At 44.8% G+C, this 18,764-nt stretch overlaps 1 protein-coding gene across 3 annotated transcripts in view; it reads left to right on the top strand.

Annotated features, from left to right (window-relative positions):
* The window catches only part of NTMT1 (N-terminal Xaa-Pro-Lys N-methyltransferase 1), a 77,987-nt gene that overhangs the window by 49,782 nt on the left and 9,441 nt on the right, over window positions 1-18,764 (top strand). The gene's annotated exons all lie outside the window — the stretch shown is intronic.

Consider the following 18,764-nt stretch of genomic DNA (forward strand, 5'->3'; position numbering starts at 1 on the left):
TCTCCATTGGTGTGGAATTTGCATGACCCCCACCCCACCCACTGCCTCTTTCATAACCGTTTCCTACTCTTTTCAACTCTGTCTGCATAACAGAGCAGAACTCCCTGTGGTGGAGGGAACACTCAGTTCTGTTCTGTCTAAATAACAGAGCAGAACTGAGTGTTCCCTCCAACACAGCCAGGAATCCCAGGGTTCTTTTCTCTCTCAATTGGTGTGAAATTTGCATGACCTCTCCCCCACCCACTGCCTTTTCCTTAACCGTTTCCTACTCTTTTCAACTCTCTCTGCATAACAGAGCAGAACTGAGTGCTCCCTCCCCCACAGGCAGGTATCCCAGGGTTCCTTTCTCTCTCCATTGGTGTGGAATTTGCATGACCCAACCCACCCACTGCATCTCCCTTAACTGTTTCCTACTCTTTTCAACTCTGTCTGTAGAACTGAGTTTTCCCTCCACCACAGACAGGTATCCCAGGGTTCATTTCTCTCTCAATTGGTGTGAAATTTGCAAGACCCCCTCCCCCACCCACTGCATCTCCCTTAACCATTTCCTACTCTTTTCAACTCTGTCTGCATAACAGAGCAGAACTGAGTGTTCCCTCCACCACAGGCAGGTATCCTAGGGTTCCTTTCTCTCTCAATTGGTGTGGAATTTGCATTACCCCACCCCACCCACTGCATTTCCCTTAACCGTTTCCTACTCTTTTCAACTCTGTCTGCAGAAATGAATTTTCCCTCCACCACAGACAGGTATCCCAGGGTTCCTTTCTCTCTCCATTGGTGTGGAATTTGCATTATTCCCACTCACTGCCTCTCGCTTAACCTTTTCCTACTCTTTTCAACTCTGTCTACTGAAACTGAGTTTTCCTTTCACCACAGGACAGGTATCCCAGGGTTCCTTTCTCTCTCCATTGGTGTGGAATTTGTTGTTGTTTTTTTTTGTTTGTTTGTTTGTTTCTTTTTTCCCCTACTCTTTTCAACTCTTCTCTGCATAACAGAGCAGAACTGAGCAGCAACTAAGCAGACTGGAGGAGTTTGCAAGACGGACTCCACATGACGGAAGTTGTAGTTCACTCCGCACATCAAGTCAGAGCACTCCGAGCCCAACCGAGAGTGGACCTGGACCACATTTGGCACACAGAACATATTGGAGAGATTTGAGAGGAATTCACCTAGATTTACAGCCATTTTAGGTACTGGGATGTATAGTTCACCTGCAATCAATGGACTCCACCAACGATGGATCTAGAACCTTCACATCCGCAAACAAACAATGCCTTTTTCGTATAATCCAATAAATAATAATAATAATAATAATAATAATAATAATAAGGCCTGGAGGAGCATCTCTGCAAAGTAGATGGGGTGCCAGGCCATCTCTGCCTTCTCCTCCTCTCTCTCTTCTCTCTCTTCTCTCTCTTTCCTCTCTTTCTCTGCTCCATCCCTCCTCCTCCTCCTCCTCCTTTTTCCTCCCCATCAGATGCCTTTCCTGGGTTAAAAATAAATCCAAGTTTCTGGGAAGCGGGTGCTTTCTTTCCCCCTCCTTCCTTCCTCCTCCTTCTCCTCCTTCGAACCCCTGAGAATAGTTCACTGCAGCCTTATTTTTTTTTCCCCTTCCTTCTCTCTCTCTCTCTCTCCCTCCTTTTTCTTTTTCTTTCTCTCCCTCCTCCCCTCTTCTCTCCTACTGCGATCCAGCTAATATGCTCTAGCCGAGAAGGAGTTTGCCAGTTCAACTGGAAAGGAATTTAACTGCTTCGGGACCAGAAAGGGAAAGGAAAGGAAGAAGGCAAAAGGAAGGAAGGAAGGAAGGAAAGAAAGAAGGAAAGAAGGGATGAATAGATGCCGGGAGGAAGAAGAAGCCGCTTTCCCCCCTTTTCCTCCTTCTCCTTTCCGCCTGGATCTGTCTCCTCTCATCAGGAAAGAAAGCACAATAAGCAAAACATATCCTTGCAGTTAGAAAGGTAACCCCCTAAAGGTCATCCAGTCCAACCCCATTCATGGAGGCACCATCCAATCCTTCCTGACGGATGTCCATCGATTCTCTGCTTGAAAATATTCCACAGAAATCCTTAACGTTAGAAAGGTAAACCCCTAAAGGTCATCCAGTCCAACCCTATTCAGGGAAGCACCATCCGATCCCTCCTGACAGATGTCAAAACATTTCACATTAGAAAGGTAAAACTCTAAAGGTCATCCAGTCCAACCCCAATCAGGGAGGCACCATCCGATCCCTCCTGACAGAGGTCCATCCAGCCTCTGCTTGAAAACATTCCACATTAGAAAGGTAACCCCCTAAAGGTCATCCAGTCCAACCCCAAACTGGGAGGCACTATCTGATCCCTCCTGATGGATGTCCATCCATCCTCTCCTCTAAAACATTCCACATTAGAAAGGTAAAACCCTAAAGGTCATCCAGTCCAACCTCAAACTGGGAGGCACCATCCAATCCCTCCTGACAGATGTCAAAACATTCCACATTAGAAAGGTAAAACCCTAAAGGTCATCCAGTCCAACCCCAAACAGGGAGGCACCGTCGGATCCCTCCTGACAGATGTCCAATCCAGTCTCTGCTTGAAAACATTCCACATTAAAAAGGTAAAACCCTAAAGGTCATCCAGTCCAACCCCAAACAGGGAGGCACCATCCAATCTCTCCTGACAGATGTCCATCCAGCCTCTGCTTGAAAACATTCCACATTAGAAAGGTAAAACCCTAAAGGTCATCCAGTCCAACCCCAAACTGGGAGGCAGCATCCGATCCCTCCTGACAGATGTCCATCCAACCTCTGCTTTAAAACATTCCATAAAAGTCCTTAATATTAGAAAAGCAAACCCCTAAAAGTCATCCAGTCCAACCCCATTCGGGGAGGCACCATCTGATCCCTCCTGAGAGATGTCCATCCAGTCACTACTTTAAAACATTCCACATTAGAAAGGTAACCCCCCTAAAGGTCTTCCAAGCCAATCCCATTGAGGGAGGTACCATTCGATCCCTCCTGAGAGATGTCCAACCAGCCTATGCTTTAAAACATTCCACAAAAATCCTTAACATTAGAAAGGTCATTCAGTCCAACCCCATTCAGGGAGGCACCATCCGATCCCTCCTGACAGATGTCCATCCAGTCTCTGCTTTAAAACATTGCACATTAGAAAGGTAATTCCATAAAGGTCATCCAATCTAACCCCATTCAGGGAGGCACCATCCGATCCCTCCTGACAGATGTCCATCCAGCTTCTGCTTAAAAACGTTCCAAACAAGCAGAGTCCAGGCCCTACAGTTGGACAAGGTCATCCATTACAAACCTATGTCTTGCATGCTAGAAAGCACCATCTGATCGCCCCTGACTGATGGCCATCCGGGCTCTCTTAATAAACCTCCAAAGAAGCAAATGGTGAAGCTTAAAGTTAGGAGGGTTCCCCAAAGGTCATCCAGTCCAACCTTCTATTGATCACCAGTGTCCTGTGTGCCTAGTTTGGTCCAGAACCATTGTTGGCTGGGTTCAATGCTCTCTGGATAAGGGTGAACTACAACTCCCACATTCCCAGGGCAATCAGACACAAAATCCACCCATATCCAGTTGGCCATGTTGGGTCTGTGCGCCAAGTTTGCTGATCAATTCCTCTGTCTGCTGGGAGAGGTGGTGGGCGGGATCATGCAAATTGCACACCAATGGAGAGAGTAAGGAACACTGGGATGCCTACTATGTAGGAAAACTGGAAAATCTAGGGTGAAATGGCCACATGCACACATATCTTATTATGTGTATATAGATAGATAGATGTCTATCCAAACCTTCCAAAGCAGACTCTGAACCCTAAAATTGGATCTCCAAAGGTCATCTAATCCAACCCCTAGTTCTTCCATAGAGGAAGGCACCACCCGCTCCCTCCCGACAGATGGCCATCCAGCCTCTATGGCTGTAATCGTAATGATGTGGGCTCTGTGAGTGGGGAGTGTGTCATTAAAGGAAGTAGACTAATAAGAGATACAATCATCAGGTGGAGATTTAGAGTGTGTGTGTGTGTGTGTGTGTGTGTATGCGTGAGACACTGATTTTCCCAATGCTGTGCAATGGCTGGACTGCTGGCGAACTCACTTTGCAGCTCCCCCAGGAAGACAGGAAGGAATCCATTCATGCCTGGCTCAGTGGCCCTCCTCCTCCTCCTCCTCCTCCTCCTCCTCCTCCTCCTCCTCCTCCTCCTCCTCCTCGGCATGATTTCATGGAAGTGGAATTCCCTTCCAAGGTCAGCCCCCAAATGGAAAAGCCCCCCCCCCAGGAGGTCAAAGGGCAGAGGGCAAACCAGGGGGTGGGCTCCAGGGAGAAGGCATACCAAGCACAGCTTGCAACCCACTTTCCTTCTAGGTCATCTTCGCCCCTTCCTTGCTTGCTTCCTTCTGTCCTTCCTTCCATTCATGTTCAACTCATTCCTCTATTTCTCCCTCCTTCATTCTTTCTTTCCTTCCTTCCTTCCTTCCTTCTTTCTTTGGCTAACCCACTTTCTGTCTGTTTTCCTTCCTCTTCCTTTCTGTTTCCCTCTACCTTCCTTCCTTCCTTCTCTCTCCTTCCTTCCTTCCTTCCTTCCTTCCTTCTCTCTTTCCTTTTTTCTTACCATTTTGGCCGACCCATTTCCTTATTTCTTTCTCTTTCCTTTTCTGTCTTTCTTTCCTTCCTTTTTCCTTTCCATTGTTAGCCAATCCATTTCCCTATTTCTCTTTCTTTCGTTCAGTATTCATTTTCTTCCTTCCTTCCTTCCTTTTTTGGCCAACACATTCCCCTGTTTCTCTTTTTTTCCTTCCACCCTACCTTCCTTCCTTCTCTCTCTTTCCTTTTTTCTTACCATTTTTGGCCAATCCATTTCCTTATTTCTTTCTCTTTCCTTTTCAGTCTTTCCCTTCCTTCTTTTTTCCTTTCCATTGTTGGCCAATCCATTCCCCTATTTCTCTTTCTTTCATTCAGTATTCATTTTCTTCCTTCCATCCTTTCATTTTTGGCCAACACATTCCCCTGTTTCTCTTTTTTTTCCTTCCACCCTACCTTCCTTCCTTCTCTCTTTCCTTTTTTCTTACCATTTTTGGCCAATCCATTTCCTTATTTCTTTCTCTTTCCTTTTCAGTCTTTCCCTTCCTTCCTTTTTTCTTTCCATTGTTGGCCAATCCATTCCCCTATTTCTCTTTCTTTCATTCAGTATTCATTTTCTTCCTTCCTTCTTTCCTTCCTTTCCATTTTTGGCCAACACATTTCCCCCCCCCCTTTTTTTTCTTTCATTTTTTCCGTCCTTTTTCTTTCCTTCCTTTCTTCCTTCCTTCCTTCCTTCTTTCCTTCTGTTCTTCCTTCCTTCTCTTTCCTCCTCCTCTCCATTTTTGGCCAGCACATCTCCCTGTTTCTCTCTCTCTCTTTCCTTCCATCCTTCCTTCCTCCTTCTCTCTTTCCTCCTCCCCTCCATTTTTGGTCAACACATTCCCGTTTCTCTCTCTCTCTCCCTCTCTCTCCTTCTTTCCTTCCTTCCTCCTCTCTTTCCTCCTCCCCTCCATTTTAGCCAACACATTCCCCTGTTTTTCCGTCTCTTTTTCTCTCTCTCTTTCCATTTTAGCCAACCTATTTCCTTTCTTTCCCCCTTCCTTTCTCTCTTTCCCTTATGTTTTCTCCTTCTCTCCCTTCCCTTTTTAGTCTATCTATTCTCCTTCCCCCACTTCCTTCCTTCTTTACTTCCCTGTGTTTTGGGCCAGCCTATTTTCTATTTCACCTTCCTCCTTTCTGTCCTTCCTTGCATTCTTGACCAAAAGTTCCTTTATTTCTCCTTCCTTCCTTCCTTGGCTGATGCATTCCTCTATTTTGCTTCCTTCCGTCCTCTTTCTTGCTTTCTTTCTTTCTTTCTTTCTTTCTTTCCATTTCTAGCCAACCCATTCCCATATTTCTCCTTCCTTCCTTCCTTCCTTCCTTCCTTCCTTCTTTTCCTTTTCTTTCTTTCTTTCAATTTCTGGTCAACCCTTTCCCCTTTTTTTCCTTCCTTCCTTCCTTCCTTCCTTCCTTTCCTTTCCTTTCCTTTCCTTTCCTTTCCTTTCCTTTCCTTTCTTAGTTCTTTCCATTTCTGGTCAACCCTTTCCCCTTTTTCTCCTTCCTTCCTTCCTTCCTTCCTTCCTTTTCTTTCTTTCTTTCTTTCTTTCTTTCTTTCTTTCCATTTCTGGTCAACCCTTTCCCCTTTTTCTCCTTCCTTCCTTCCTTCCTTCTTTTCTTTTTCTTTCTTTCTTTCTTTCTTTCTTTCCATTTCTGGTCAACCCTTTCCCCTTTTTCTCCTTCCTTCCTTCCTTCCTTATTTGGCCAACCTCTTCCCCTGCTTCTCCTCCTTCCTTTCCTCGCTTTGGAGCTTCTAGCAGGAGAGCCCTGGGCCTCCTCTTGCTCTTCTTCCCTCCCTCCTTTTCCTCCTTCCTCCCATCCCTCTCTTCCTCCCATCCCTCTCTTCCTCCCATCCCTCTCTCTCTCTTGGCAGGGTCTTTCTGCCTCTTCCTCCTCCCCCCTTTTGCTTTTTGTTAAGCTCTTTTTCAGCTGAAATGGCATCCACCGCAGAAGCAGCAGCAGAGGCAGAGGCAGCAGCCTCCTTCTCTTCGCCTTCTTCTCTTCGCAGTAATTGCCAGAGTCTAGACAGTGTCTGGAGGGAGGCAGCCGGAATCAAAGCCCACCCCCCTTGCCCTTCCTCCTCCTCCTCCTCCTCCTCCTCGGCCCCTCTGCCTTGGCCCCCCTTTGAAGGCTGGCCTCCCTTTCAGCCCTCGTCCTCCCCTTTCCCAGGCCAGGGACAAAAGCCACTCCTCAGAGTGGGAAGGGGCTCCAAAGGCCATCCAGCCCAACCCCCCTTTGGATGCAAAGGCACCATCTGATCCTTCCCGACAGATGGCCATACAAACCCTGCTTAATGGCCTCCAGGGAAGGAGACACCGCTATATTCCGAATCCTAGCACTGATAGGGTCCCCCAAAGGCCATCCAGCCCAACCCCTTTCTATTGAGGAAGACATCAAATCCCTCCCAACAGATGGCCATACAAACTCTGCTTAAAGGCCTCCAAAGAAGGAGACTTGACTACAGTCTGAATCCTAGCACTGATGGGGCTTCCAAAGGCCATCCAGCCCAACCCCATTTTGTTCAGGAAGACAGCATCTAATCTCTCCTGACAGATGGCCATATGAACTCTGCTTAAAGGACTCCAACGAAAGAAGGAGATTCCATAACATTAAATCCTAGAGTTGGAAGGGGCCCCCAAAGGCCATCCAGCCAAACCACATTCTGTTGGGAAAGACGCCATCTAATCCCTCCTGACAGATCGCCATATGAACTCTGCTTAAAGACCTACTATAATCCAACACTATAATCCGAATCCTAGACTGGATAGGGTCCCCCAAAGGCCATCCAGCCCAACCCCGTTCTATTGCGGAAGACAACATCCGATCCTTCCCGAAAGATGGCCATACAAACCCTGCTTAAAGGCCTCCAGAGAAGGAGACTTGACTACAGTCTGAATCCTAGCACTGATAGGGTCCCCCAAAGGCCATCCAGCCCAACCCCATTCTATTGAGGAAGACACAATTGGACCTCTCCCAACAGATGGCCATACGAACTCAGCTTAAAGACCTCCAAGGAAGGAGACGCCACTATAGTCCAATTCCTAGCATTGATAGGCCAAATCCTGGTGTAGATATAGGTCCCCCAAAGGCCATCCAGCCCAACCCCATTCTATTAAGGAAGACAACATCCAATCCCTCCCGACAGATGGTCATCCGAACTCTGCTTAAAGGCCTCCAAAGAAGGAGAGTTGATTACAGTCTGAATCCTAGCTCTGATGGGGCTTCCAAAGGCCATCCATCCCACCCCATTCTGTTCAGGAAGACAGCATCTAATCCCTCCTGACAGATGGCCATATGAACTCTGCTTAAAAACCTACTATAACCCAACACTATAATCCAAATCCTAGACTGGATAGGGTCCCCCAAAGGCCACCCAGCCCAACCCCATTCTATTGAGGAAGACACCATTAGACCTCTCCCGACAGATGGCCATACAAGCCCTGCTTAAAGGCCTCCAGAGAAGGAGACATCACTATAGTCCGAATCCTAGCACTGATAGGGGCCCCCAAAGGCCATTCAGCCCAACCCCGTTCTATTGAGGAAGACACCATTGGACCTCTCCCAACAGATGGCCATACGAACTCCGGTTAAAGACCTCCAAAGAAAGAGATGCCACTATAGTCCAATTCCTAGCATTGATAGGCCAAATCCTGGTGTAGATAGGGGCCCCCAAAGGCCATCCAGCCCAACCCCATTCTATTCAGGAAGGCACCATCCAATCCCTCCCAACAGATGGCCATCTGAACTCTGCTTAAATACTTCCAGAGAAGGGGACGTGACTATAGTCTGAATCCTAGCGATGATAGGGCGCCCCAAAGGCCATCCATCCCAACCCCATTCTATCGAGGAAGACAGCATCCAATCCCTCCCGACTGATAGCCATCTGAATTCTGCTTAAAGCCCTCCAGAGTAGGAGACTTGACTACAGTCTGAATCATAGCACTGATAGGGGCTTCCAAAGGTTATCCATCCCAACCCCATTCAGTTCAGGAAGACAACATCCAATCCCTACCGACTGATGGCCATCCGAACTCTACTTAAAGGACTCCAAAGAAGGAAGGAGACTCCATAAGATTAAATCCTAGAGTTGGAAGGGGCCCCCCAAAGGCCATCCAGCCAAACCCCATTCTGTTGGGGAAGACACCATCTAATCCCTCCCGACAGATAGCCATATGAACTCTGCTTAAAGACCTACTAAAATCCAACACTATAATCCAAATCCTAGAGTGGATAGGGTTCCCCAAAGGCCATCCAGCCCAACCCCATTCTATTGAGGAAGACACCATTAGACGTCTCCCAACAGATGGCCAGATGAACTCTGCTTAAAGGCCTCCAGAGAAGGAGACACCACTATAGTCCGAATTGTAGCACTGATAGGGGCCTCCTAAGGCCATCCAGTCCAACCCCATCCAATTGAGAAAGACACCATTGAACCTCTTCCAACAGATGGCCATACAAACTCTGCCGAAAGACCTCCACCAGACAGACCCCAAGGCAGCCTATGTTTCACCAGAGTTGGAAGAAACTCCCAAGGTCATCCAAACCCTCCAATCCTGTTTCTCCTACAAGGTCACAATCTAATCCCTCCCAACAGATGTCCATCCCAGAAAGCAAACCCAACAGGCTCTGAGACAGTCACTAGAGATGGAAGGACCCCTCCAAAGGCCATCTGATCCAACCCCATTCCACTAAGGGAAGGCACCATCCGATCCCTCCTGACAGATGTCCACCCTCTCAGAAACCCATTGGCTGTGGATGGGAGGGATGAACTTAGAACAGACAACAGAGCTCCCTTGGCCATTTTGGGAGTGCTTTGCTTGCCCAAGTTTGGGAGGATGGACTAGATGACCTTCCTTCCAACTTTAGGGATCCTAAACGGATCACACGTGTAATAATTAATTACACGATTAATGGGATCCCGCGTGTGTCTTGTAGGGCCTGTGGGGCCCAAAGGGACTGCCTCTCCCATCATCTTGGGTTCGGAAAGGCGGGTGCAGATGGGACTTGGGCCTCGCGGAGCCTCATCCGCTGCCAAGAGAAGGAGAGGCCTCCTCGTCACCCGGACAAGAGATCGATATCTAATTTCGCCGGCTCCTTTCCCCCCAATAATAACGAAGGGAGAAAACGGCGCTCCATCGATCCCCGGCCAGGCAGGCGAGGAACACTCTTTCTCTCCCCCTCCTTTTCCTCCTTCCCTCCATCCTTCGGCCTTCTAAGAAAGGAGGGAAGCCAGGGCAGGAATCTATAGGCACAAGGGCCAGAGTTGGCCAAGGGGGACCCTCCAAAACTTAATGAAAGGGGCCCCCAAAGGCCATCTAGTCCAGCCCCAACTCTCCAAAAGAGAACCATTGGAGCTCTTGCTTGAAAGCAGTCTACATAGTGGAGCAAATGCGGATTTAGCCCCGTGGGTCAATGCTATGGTCAACTTGGGAGTTGTAGTTCGCCAAGGGAACGACACAGAGTGTATGTTATGTGTTTAATTCCCTTTCTTTTGGCCTTGGTTTGAATGCGAATGGTATTGAGGGGGAAAGGGAGCACAACAAGGTGCATAATAATAATCATCATCATCATCATCACCATCATCTATTAAGATTATTATTTAATAATAATAATAATATTAAGAGATACGTTTTGTTGCGTAACTTTTATGGAGGCACGTTTTAGTGTGTGTTTTTTCTGTGCTTGTAACTTGCCTTGAGCCATGAGGAGAGGTGGGTAAGAAATAATAATAATAATAATAATAATAAGTCATTATTAAGGTAAGATGTCCGACTCTGGGGGTTGGCACTCATCTCAATTTCTAAGCCAAAGAGCCGGCGTTGTCCGTAGACACCTCCAAGCCAATCACAGCATTTCCTATGGCAACGGTGGTCATCCTGTAATAGTAGTAGTAGTAGTTATTATTATTATTATTATTATTATTATTATTATATCAATAATAATGTTGCTGTTGAGGATGTATTATTCTACTAAAGATAAAGGTTTTCCCTTGACATTAAGTACAGTCGTGTCCGACTCCGGGGGTTGGCACTCATTTCAGTGTAAGCCAAAGAGCCAGCGTTGTCCGTAGACGCCTCCAAGGTCATGTGGGGTAAATTGACTTCCTTGGGAGTTATAGGTCACCTCCAGAGAAACCATGACCTCCACCAACAATGGACCAGGTCTAAACTTGGCACAGAGAAACCCCAACTGAACATAGTGCAGCAGTTTGGGGAAATGGACCTTCTTGTTGGAAGTTGTAGTTCACCTTTATGCAGCAAGCACTGAATCCAGCCGACATCAGATCTGGACCAAACTTGGCACAGAGATCCAACATGGCCTACTGTGCATACAGGCAAGGTTTAGTTGAATGGCCTTGGATCTGGGAGTCATAGTTCACCCTTATCCAGAGAGCCCTGAACCCAGACGACGTCACATCTTTGGCCACTTAGATCCAACATGACCAACTGTGCATACAGGTCTGGTTTGGGGGCAATTGTCCTTGGCTCTGGGAGTTGTAGTTCACTCTTATCCAGACAGCACTGAACGCAGCCGATGTCGGATCTGGACCAAACCTGGCACACAGACCCAACATGACCAACTGTGCATACAGGCAGGGTTTGGGGGCGATTGTCCTTGGCACTGGGAGTTGTAGTTCACCCTTATCCAGACAGCACTAAATGCAGCTGACGTCGGATCTGGACCAAACCTGGCACACAGACCCAACATGGCCAACTTTGAATACTGGTGGGATTTGGGGTGACTGGCCCACGATTTTGGGAATTGCAGTTCACTCACACCCTTATGCATTTTCTAATGGTAGCATCCATAAAAAAAACAAAGGAAAGACCGACATTTGTTTAAGAAATAGAGCTACAAATTCCCAAACTGATATTACCTCACACCCCAAAACAATCAGTGCTTTTTTTCAAACATAACATACTGGAAGGGATTTGGGGGGAATGGCTCGCCTGTGTGAGAGTTGTAGTTCACCTTGCACCCAGAGATATTATTAAACTACCCAAAACAAACAATGCCTTTCTCAAGGAACCCGGGCACAACTTGGGGCGGCTAACATGAGGCCAAGCGCAAAAGATACAATACAACAAAATAAAATACAGAATGCAGACAACAAAAAATTGCTTCAAAATAAAATACGTACAGTAGCAAAATAAGATAAATAAAACAAATTAGTGCAATATAAAATCGAACCGAATGGGCAGGCCAAATGATACTTATGTTCTTGATTTATATCCCGCTTTCCATCCTGCTCACGGCACGAATAATTGCAAAATATTAAAATATTGCACACATTTATGTTGGAGCCCCCAGTGACAGTGGGTTAAACCGCTGAGCTGCAGAATATGCTGATTGGAAGGTTGGTGGTTTGAATCTGGGGAGTGGGGTGAGCTCCTGCTGTTAGCCCCAGCTTCTGCCAACCTAGCAGTTCGAAAACATGCAAATATGAGTACATCAGTAGATTTTTATTTATTTATCTATCGTGTCGTCAGCAGCCAGGCATTTGTATTACATATTTAACACAAACAAACAGATAAAACACAAAGTTTGCAAGCTTGGTAGTTGATTAAATGTCCTTTGACCAGTAGATACCGCTCCGGCAGGAAGGTCACAGCATTCATGCAGTTATGTCGATGGCCACATGACCTTGGAGGTGTCTACGGACAATGCCAGCTCTTTGCTTACAAATGGAGATGAGCACCACCTTCCAGCTGAACTTGCTGACCAAAAGGTCAGCAGTTTGAATCCGGGGAGCGGGGTGAGCTCCTGTTGTTAAGCCCGGCTTCTGCCAACCTAGCAGTTCGAAAACATACAAATGTGAGTAGATCTGCAGGAAGGTAACGGCGTTCCATGCAGTCATGCTGGCCACATGACCTTGGAGGTGTCTGTGGACAACGCCGGCTCTTCGGCTTAGTAATGGAGATGAGCACCAACACCCAAAGTTGGACACAGCTAGACTTAATGTTGAGGGAAAACATTTACCTTTACCTTACACATTTATGTTAGGGTGTGCCTGTAAATATCATACAGCATTGTATGGTCGAAGGCTTCCATGGCTGGAATCACTGGGTTGTTGTAGGTTTTTCGGGCTATATGGCCATGTTCTGGAAGCATTCTCTCCTGACATTTTGCCTCCATCTAGTGGGTTGTTGCAGGTTTTTCGGGCTGTATGGCTATGTTCTAGAAGCATTCTCTCCTGACATTTCGCCTCCATCTATTAGGTTGTTGCAGGTTTTTCGGGTGATATGGCCATGTTCTAGAAGCATTCTCTCCTGACATTTTGCCTCCATCTATTGGGTTGTTGCAGGTTTTTGGGGCTATATGGCCATGTTCTGGAAGCATTCTCTCCTGACGTTTTGCCTCCATCTATGGCAAGCATCCTCGACCTCACCACCTCTGAGGATGCTTGCCATAGATGCAGGCGAAACGTCAGGAGAGAATGCTTCTAGAACATGGCCATATAGCCTGAAAAACCTGCAACAACTCAATAATACAGCGTGTGTGTGTGTGTGTATGTATATATATAAATATATAACAAAATAAAATAATAATGGATATGCAATGCCCGTGATGCTTTATTTTATTTATTTTGGGAGTTTTTTTTCCCCAAAAAATATGTTATCCCACAATAAAATAAAATAAAATAAAAATATTTTTGAAAACCCCACAATAAAATAAAATAAATATAAATATATCAACACACATTACGCTACTTTGTGGGTAAATATATATTGATAAATAATCAAGGGAGGGAAACAAGATCTTATTATTCTACGGGTGGGTTTGTCTGTGTCTCGGGTGGGTGGGTGAGCGGTGTTTATTTCCTGCCTGGTGTTGTGCAAGGAAGAAAGGAAAGAAGGAAGAAGGGAGAAAAGGAGGAAGGAAAGAAAGCAAAGCCGGGGAGCTGGGGGAGGCAGGGCACAAGCCAGCCTGAGAAGAGAAGAAAGAGAGAGAGAGAGATGCCAGATGATGTTGAAAGCTCTGGGCAAGGAGAGCAGAGAGAGAGAGAGAGAGAGCAGGAAGAAGGAGAAGAGGAAGGAGGAGGGGGCCCTTCCCTTGCAGTTAATCTGGGTTTCAATCCAGTTTCATAAGCCTTCCCTCGGTCGGAGGGAAAATCCGGAGGCTTTCGGACCAACAAATCCCGGGATCTGGACGCTTTTCTGGGCAGTTTCTATTCCTCCTTTCCTCTCTTGCATTTTCTTTGGTGCAGTTAATGCAGCCAGGGACCCTGGGATTTGTAGTTCGACAAGGACGTGGAAATTCTGGGATTTGTAGTCTGGTATGGGACCATGGGAGGTGTAGTTTGACAAGACCCTTTGTTGTTAGAGCAATAACAAGGCCCAGGAGTTGTGGGAGTTGTCATTTCACAGGGCCTCGGAATCATAGGAGTTGTAGTTTTGCAAGGCCTTGGAGCCATTGGAATTTTAGTTTTATAAGGTCTTGGAGTCATAGGAGTTGTAGTTTTACAAGCCTTAGCATAATAGAAGTTGTAGTTTTATAAGATCTTGGAGTCATAGGAGTTGTAGTTTTACAAGACTTAGCATAATAGGAGTTGTAGCTTTATAAGGTCTTGGAGTCATGTAGTTTTACAAGCCCAGGAGTCATAGGAGTTGTAGTTTTATAAGGTCTTGGTCATAGGAGTTGTAGTTTTATAAGGCCTTGGAGGTAAAAGGAGTTATAGTTTCATAAGTTCTTGTAGTCATAGGAGTTGTAGTTTTACAAGGCTTAGCATAATAGGAGTTGTAGCTTTATAAGGTCTTGGAGTCATGTAGTTTTACAAGGCCTTGGAGTCATAGGAGTTTTAGTTTTATAAGGTCTTGGTCATAGGAGTTGTAGTTTTATAATGCATTGGAGTAAAAGGAGTTATAGTTTCATAAGGTCTTGGAGTTATGGCAATTTTAGTTATATAAAGCCTTGGAGTCAAAGGAGTTGTAGTTTTATAAAGACGGAGTCACAGGAGTTATAGTTTTAGAAGGTCTTGGAGTCATAGGAGTTGTAGTTTTATAAGACCTTGGAGTCAAAGGAGTTGTAGTTTTTTAAGGCCTTGGAGTCATAGAAGTTATAGTTTCATAAGGTTTTGGAGTCATGGCAGTTTTAGTTTTATAATATATTGGAATCAAAGGAGTTGCAGTTTTATAAGGTCTTGGGATCTCATGAGTTATATTTGACAAGACGTTGTGATACCGGGAGTTATGGCTTTACAAGGTCTTGGAGTCATGGGAGTTGTAGTAGTAAAACAAGGACATGAGATACCAGGACTCATAGTTTTATAAGGCCTTGGGGTGCTGGGAATTAGGATCCTGGAAATTGGAGCTTTACAAGGTCTTTGAATCCCAGGAGTTACAGTTCGACTAGGTCTTGAAGTGCTGGGAGTTATAGTATAAGAAGGCCTTGGAATCCCGGGAGTTGCCATTTTCCCCCTAGCAGTTACAGTGGGCTCAAACACCATCTAGATACCGGATCCGGATTCCGGTCCGGGTTTTCCTAGTCTTTCCTCCTGGGAAAAAGCATCCTCTACCTGCCTGACTCCTGGTTCACCTGGGAGGGCTGGGCGGAAATCCCGGAATGGATCCGGTCCATTGCCAGGAATGGATTCGTGCACTTTAAAGAGAGAAAAAAAAGTATTTATATTTCCTATAGTACTTTTGTTTAATATTGTTGCCATTCTATTTCTTTGTATGCAGACGGGTCTCGGCATTAGCAAGCCACAACCAGGGCTCAATGCAAGTCCTCCCTGGAATCAATCAAAGGCATTAGGATCATGCATTACATTTAATTTCCCCCCATTAAGGGCGGAAAAAGGGGGCAAATCTCCCTCTTTAAGCCCAAGGATCAAAGTCATCAAACAGGGAAAGATGCTCAGCAAACAAGGGAGAGCTTAAGGAGACCGAATCCTCCATCTCTCCCTTAGTTGCAGCAGTAATAAGACTATATTATTATTAAATGGGATCCTGGGATTTGCAGTTTGCTGGGGGGATTTGACCATAGAGCCGGAATGGTAGGGCCTAGAGATTCCTAAAGAGGGCATTTCCTATAGTCTTGAAGCTCCGGCCTCTTCTCTCTCTGCATTAGGATTCGCTGCGGGCCCCTTATGCAAATGAGGCTGCTTTGCATACGCTTTGCATACGCTTTGCATGCAGCGATAGTCTGGCTGGAAAGGGCTTGAAATCCCATTGAAATCGCAATGAGAGGGAGCCCTAGAGGTCATCCAGTCTAAACCCATGTGAGGAGACGACAACAAAAACCCTCCCGACAGATGGCCATCTAACTAAATAAGAATTAGAATAAGATTAGGTTGTTGTGTGTTTACCGGGCTGTACGGTCGTGTTCCAGAAGCATTCTCTCCTGATGTTTCGCCCACGTCTATGGCAAGCATCCTCAGAGATTGTGAGGCCCCTTCTTTTGGCATTAGGATTCAATGCGGCCCTTATGCAAATGAGGCTGCTTTGCATATGCTTTGCATGCAGCAATAGTCTGGCTGGAAAGGGCTTGAAATCTCATTGAAATTGCAATGAGAGGGAGAGCCCTAGAGGTCATCCAGTCCAACCCCTTGCTGGGAGACAACGAAAACCCTCCCGACAGATGGTCATCCAACTATCTATCTATCTATCTATCTATATCCATACACACACACACATATCTCATTTGCTGTGCCATACTGTGTTTATGTATTTAATAATAATAATAATAATACACATATATCTCATTTGCTGTGCCATACTGTTTATGTATATAATAATAATAATAATAATAATAATAATATACACACACACATATATCTCATTTGCTGTGCCATACTGTGTTTATGTATAAAATAATAATAATAATAATAATACACATATATCTCATTTGCTGTGCCATACTGTTTATGTATATAATAATAATAATAATACACATATATCTCATTTGCTGTGCCATACTGTTTATGTATATAATAATAATAATAATACACATATATCTCATTTGCTGTGCCATACTGTTTATGTATATAATAATAATAATAATAATAATAATATACACACACACATATATCTCATTTGCTGTGCCATACTGTGTTTATGTATAAAATAATAATAATAATAATAATACACATATATCTCATTTGCTGTGCCATACTGTTTATGTATATAATAATAATAATAATAATAATACACATATATCTCATTTGCTGTGCCATACTGTTTATGTATATAATAATAATAATAATAATAATACACATATATCTCATTTGCTGTGCCATACTGTTTATGTATATAATAATAATAATAATAATAATACACATATATCTCATTTGCTGTGCCATACTGTGTTTATGTATATTATTATTATTATTATTATTATTATTATTATTATACACACACACACATATCTCATTTGCTGTGCCATACTGTGTTTATGTATATAATAATAATAATAATAATAATAATAACACACACATATATCTCATTTACTGTGCAATACTGTGTTCATGCATTATATTATTATTATTATTATTATTATTATTATTATTATTATTATTATTATATACACACATATCTAATTTGCTGTGCCATAGTGTGTTTATGTATATAATAATAATAATAATAATAATAACAACAACAACAACAGCCAGCAGAGTGATCTTGTTTGCTGCGGACTCATAATAATAATAATAATAATAATAATAATAATAATAATAGGATATATTATTAGGGGCCATAAGATCTTGCTCTTTTCTTCCTCTCCCTTGCCTCTTTCTCTCCTTTTCTCTCTCTAAAACCTTCCCTTTCTCTGCCCACAAAGTGAATCCCAGTTTCTGCAGGAGTTGGAAAAACCAAAAATATTTTTAAAAGGAGTAGTTTTCCAATCTGTTAACAAAAGGAAAGGAGCAAACTTGAGCAGCAGAGCAGCAGGGAAGAAGGCTCGCATGCATGGCAGCAGATAGGTAATGCAACACTGCCCCCTGGCGGGCGCGAAGGAGTACTTCAATACATGAAGTTTGGGGGTTTTTTTCTAATGGATAAACCCTATTCCTTACTAGCTTGGGGACCCGGCTGTGCCCGGGTTCCTTGAGAAAGGCATTGTTTGTTTTGGGTACTTTGATAATATCTCTGGATGCAAGGTGAACTACAACTCCCACACAGGCGAGTCATTCCCCCCAAACCCCTTCCAGTATGTTATGTTTGAAAAAGCACTGTTTGTTTTGGGGTGAGACATAATATCAGTTTGGGAATTTGTAGCTCTATTTCATAGAGAAATGTCAGTCTTTCTTTTGTTTTTTTTTTTATGGATGCTCCCATTAGAAAATGCATAAGGATTTGAGTGAACTGCAATTCCCAAAATCGTGGGCCAGTCATCCCAAACCGCACCAGTATTCAAAGTTGGCCATGTTGGGTCTGTGTGCCACGTTTGGTCCAGATCTGACATTGGCTGTGTTCAGTGCTGTCTGGATAAGAGTGAACTACAACTCCCAGAGCCAAGGACAATCGCCCACAAACCAGACCTGTATTCACAGTTGGTCATGTTGGATCTAAGTGGCCTAGATGTGACGTCATTTGGGTTCAGGGCTCTCTGGATAAGGGTGAACTACAACTCCCAGATCCAAGGCCATTCAACCCCAAACCTTGCATGTATGCACAGTTGGGCATGTTGGGTCTGTGTGCCAGTTTTGGTCCAGATCCGACATTGGCTGCATTCAGTGCTGACTGGATAAGGGTGAACTATAACTCCCAGAGCCAAGGACAATTGCCCCCAAACCAGACCTGTATTCACAGTTGGTCATGTTGGATCTATGGGCATAGATGTAACGTCCTCTGGGTTCAGGGGTCTCTGGATAAGGGTGAACTACAACTCCCAGATCCAAGGCCATTCAACCCCAAACCCTACCTGTATGCACAGTTGTCCATGTTGGGTCTGTGTGCCAAGTTTTGTCCAGATCTGACGTCGGCTGGATTCAGTGCTTGCTGGATACAGGTGAACTACAATTCCCAACAACAAGGTCTGTTTCTCCAAATTCCTGCATTATGCTCAGTTGTGGCTTCTCTGTGCCAAGTTTAGACCCGGTACATTGTTGATGGCGGTCACTGTTTCTCTGGAGGTGAACTATAACTCCCATGAAGGTCAGTTTCCCCCACATGACCTTGGAGATGTCTACGGACAACGCCGGCTCTTCGGC

This window comes from Anolis sagrei, chromosome 11 (genome assembly GCF_037176765.1).
Source record: "Anolis sagrei isolate rAnoSag1 chromosome 11, rAnoSag1.mat, whole genome shotgun sequence".
NCBI classification, from domain to species: Eukaryota; Metazoa; Chordata; class Lepidosauria; order Squamata; family Dactyloidae; genus Anolis; species Anolis sagrei.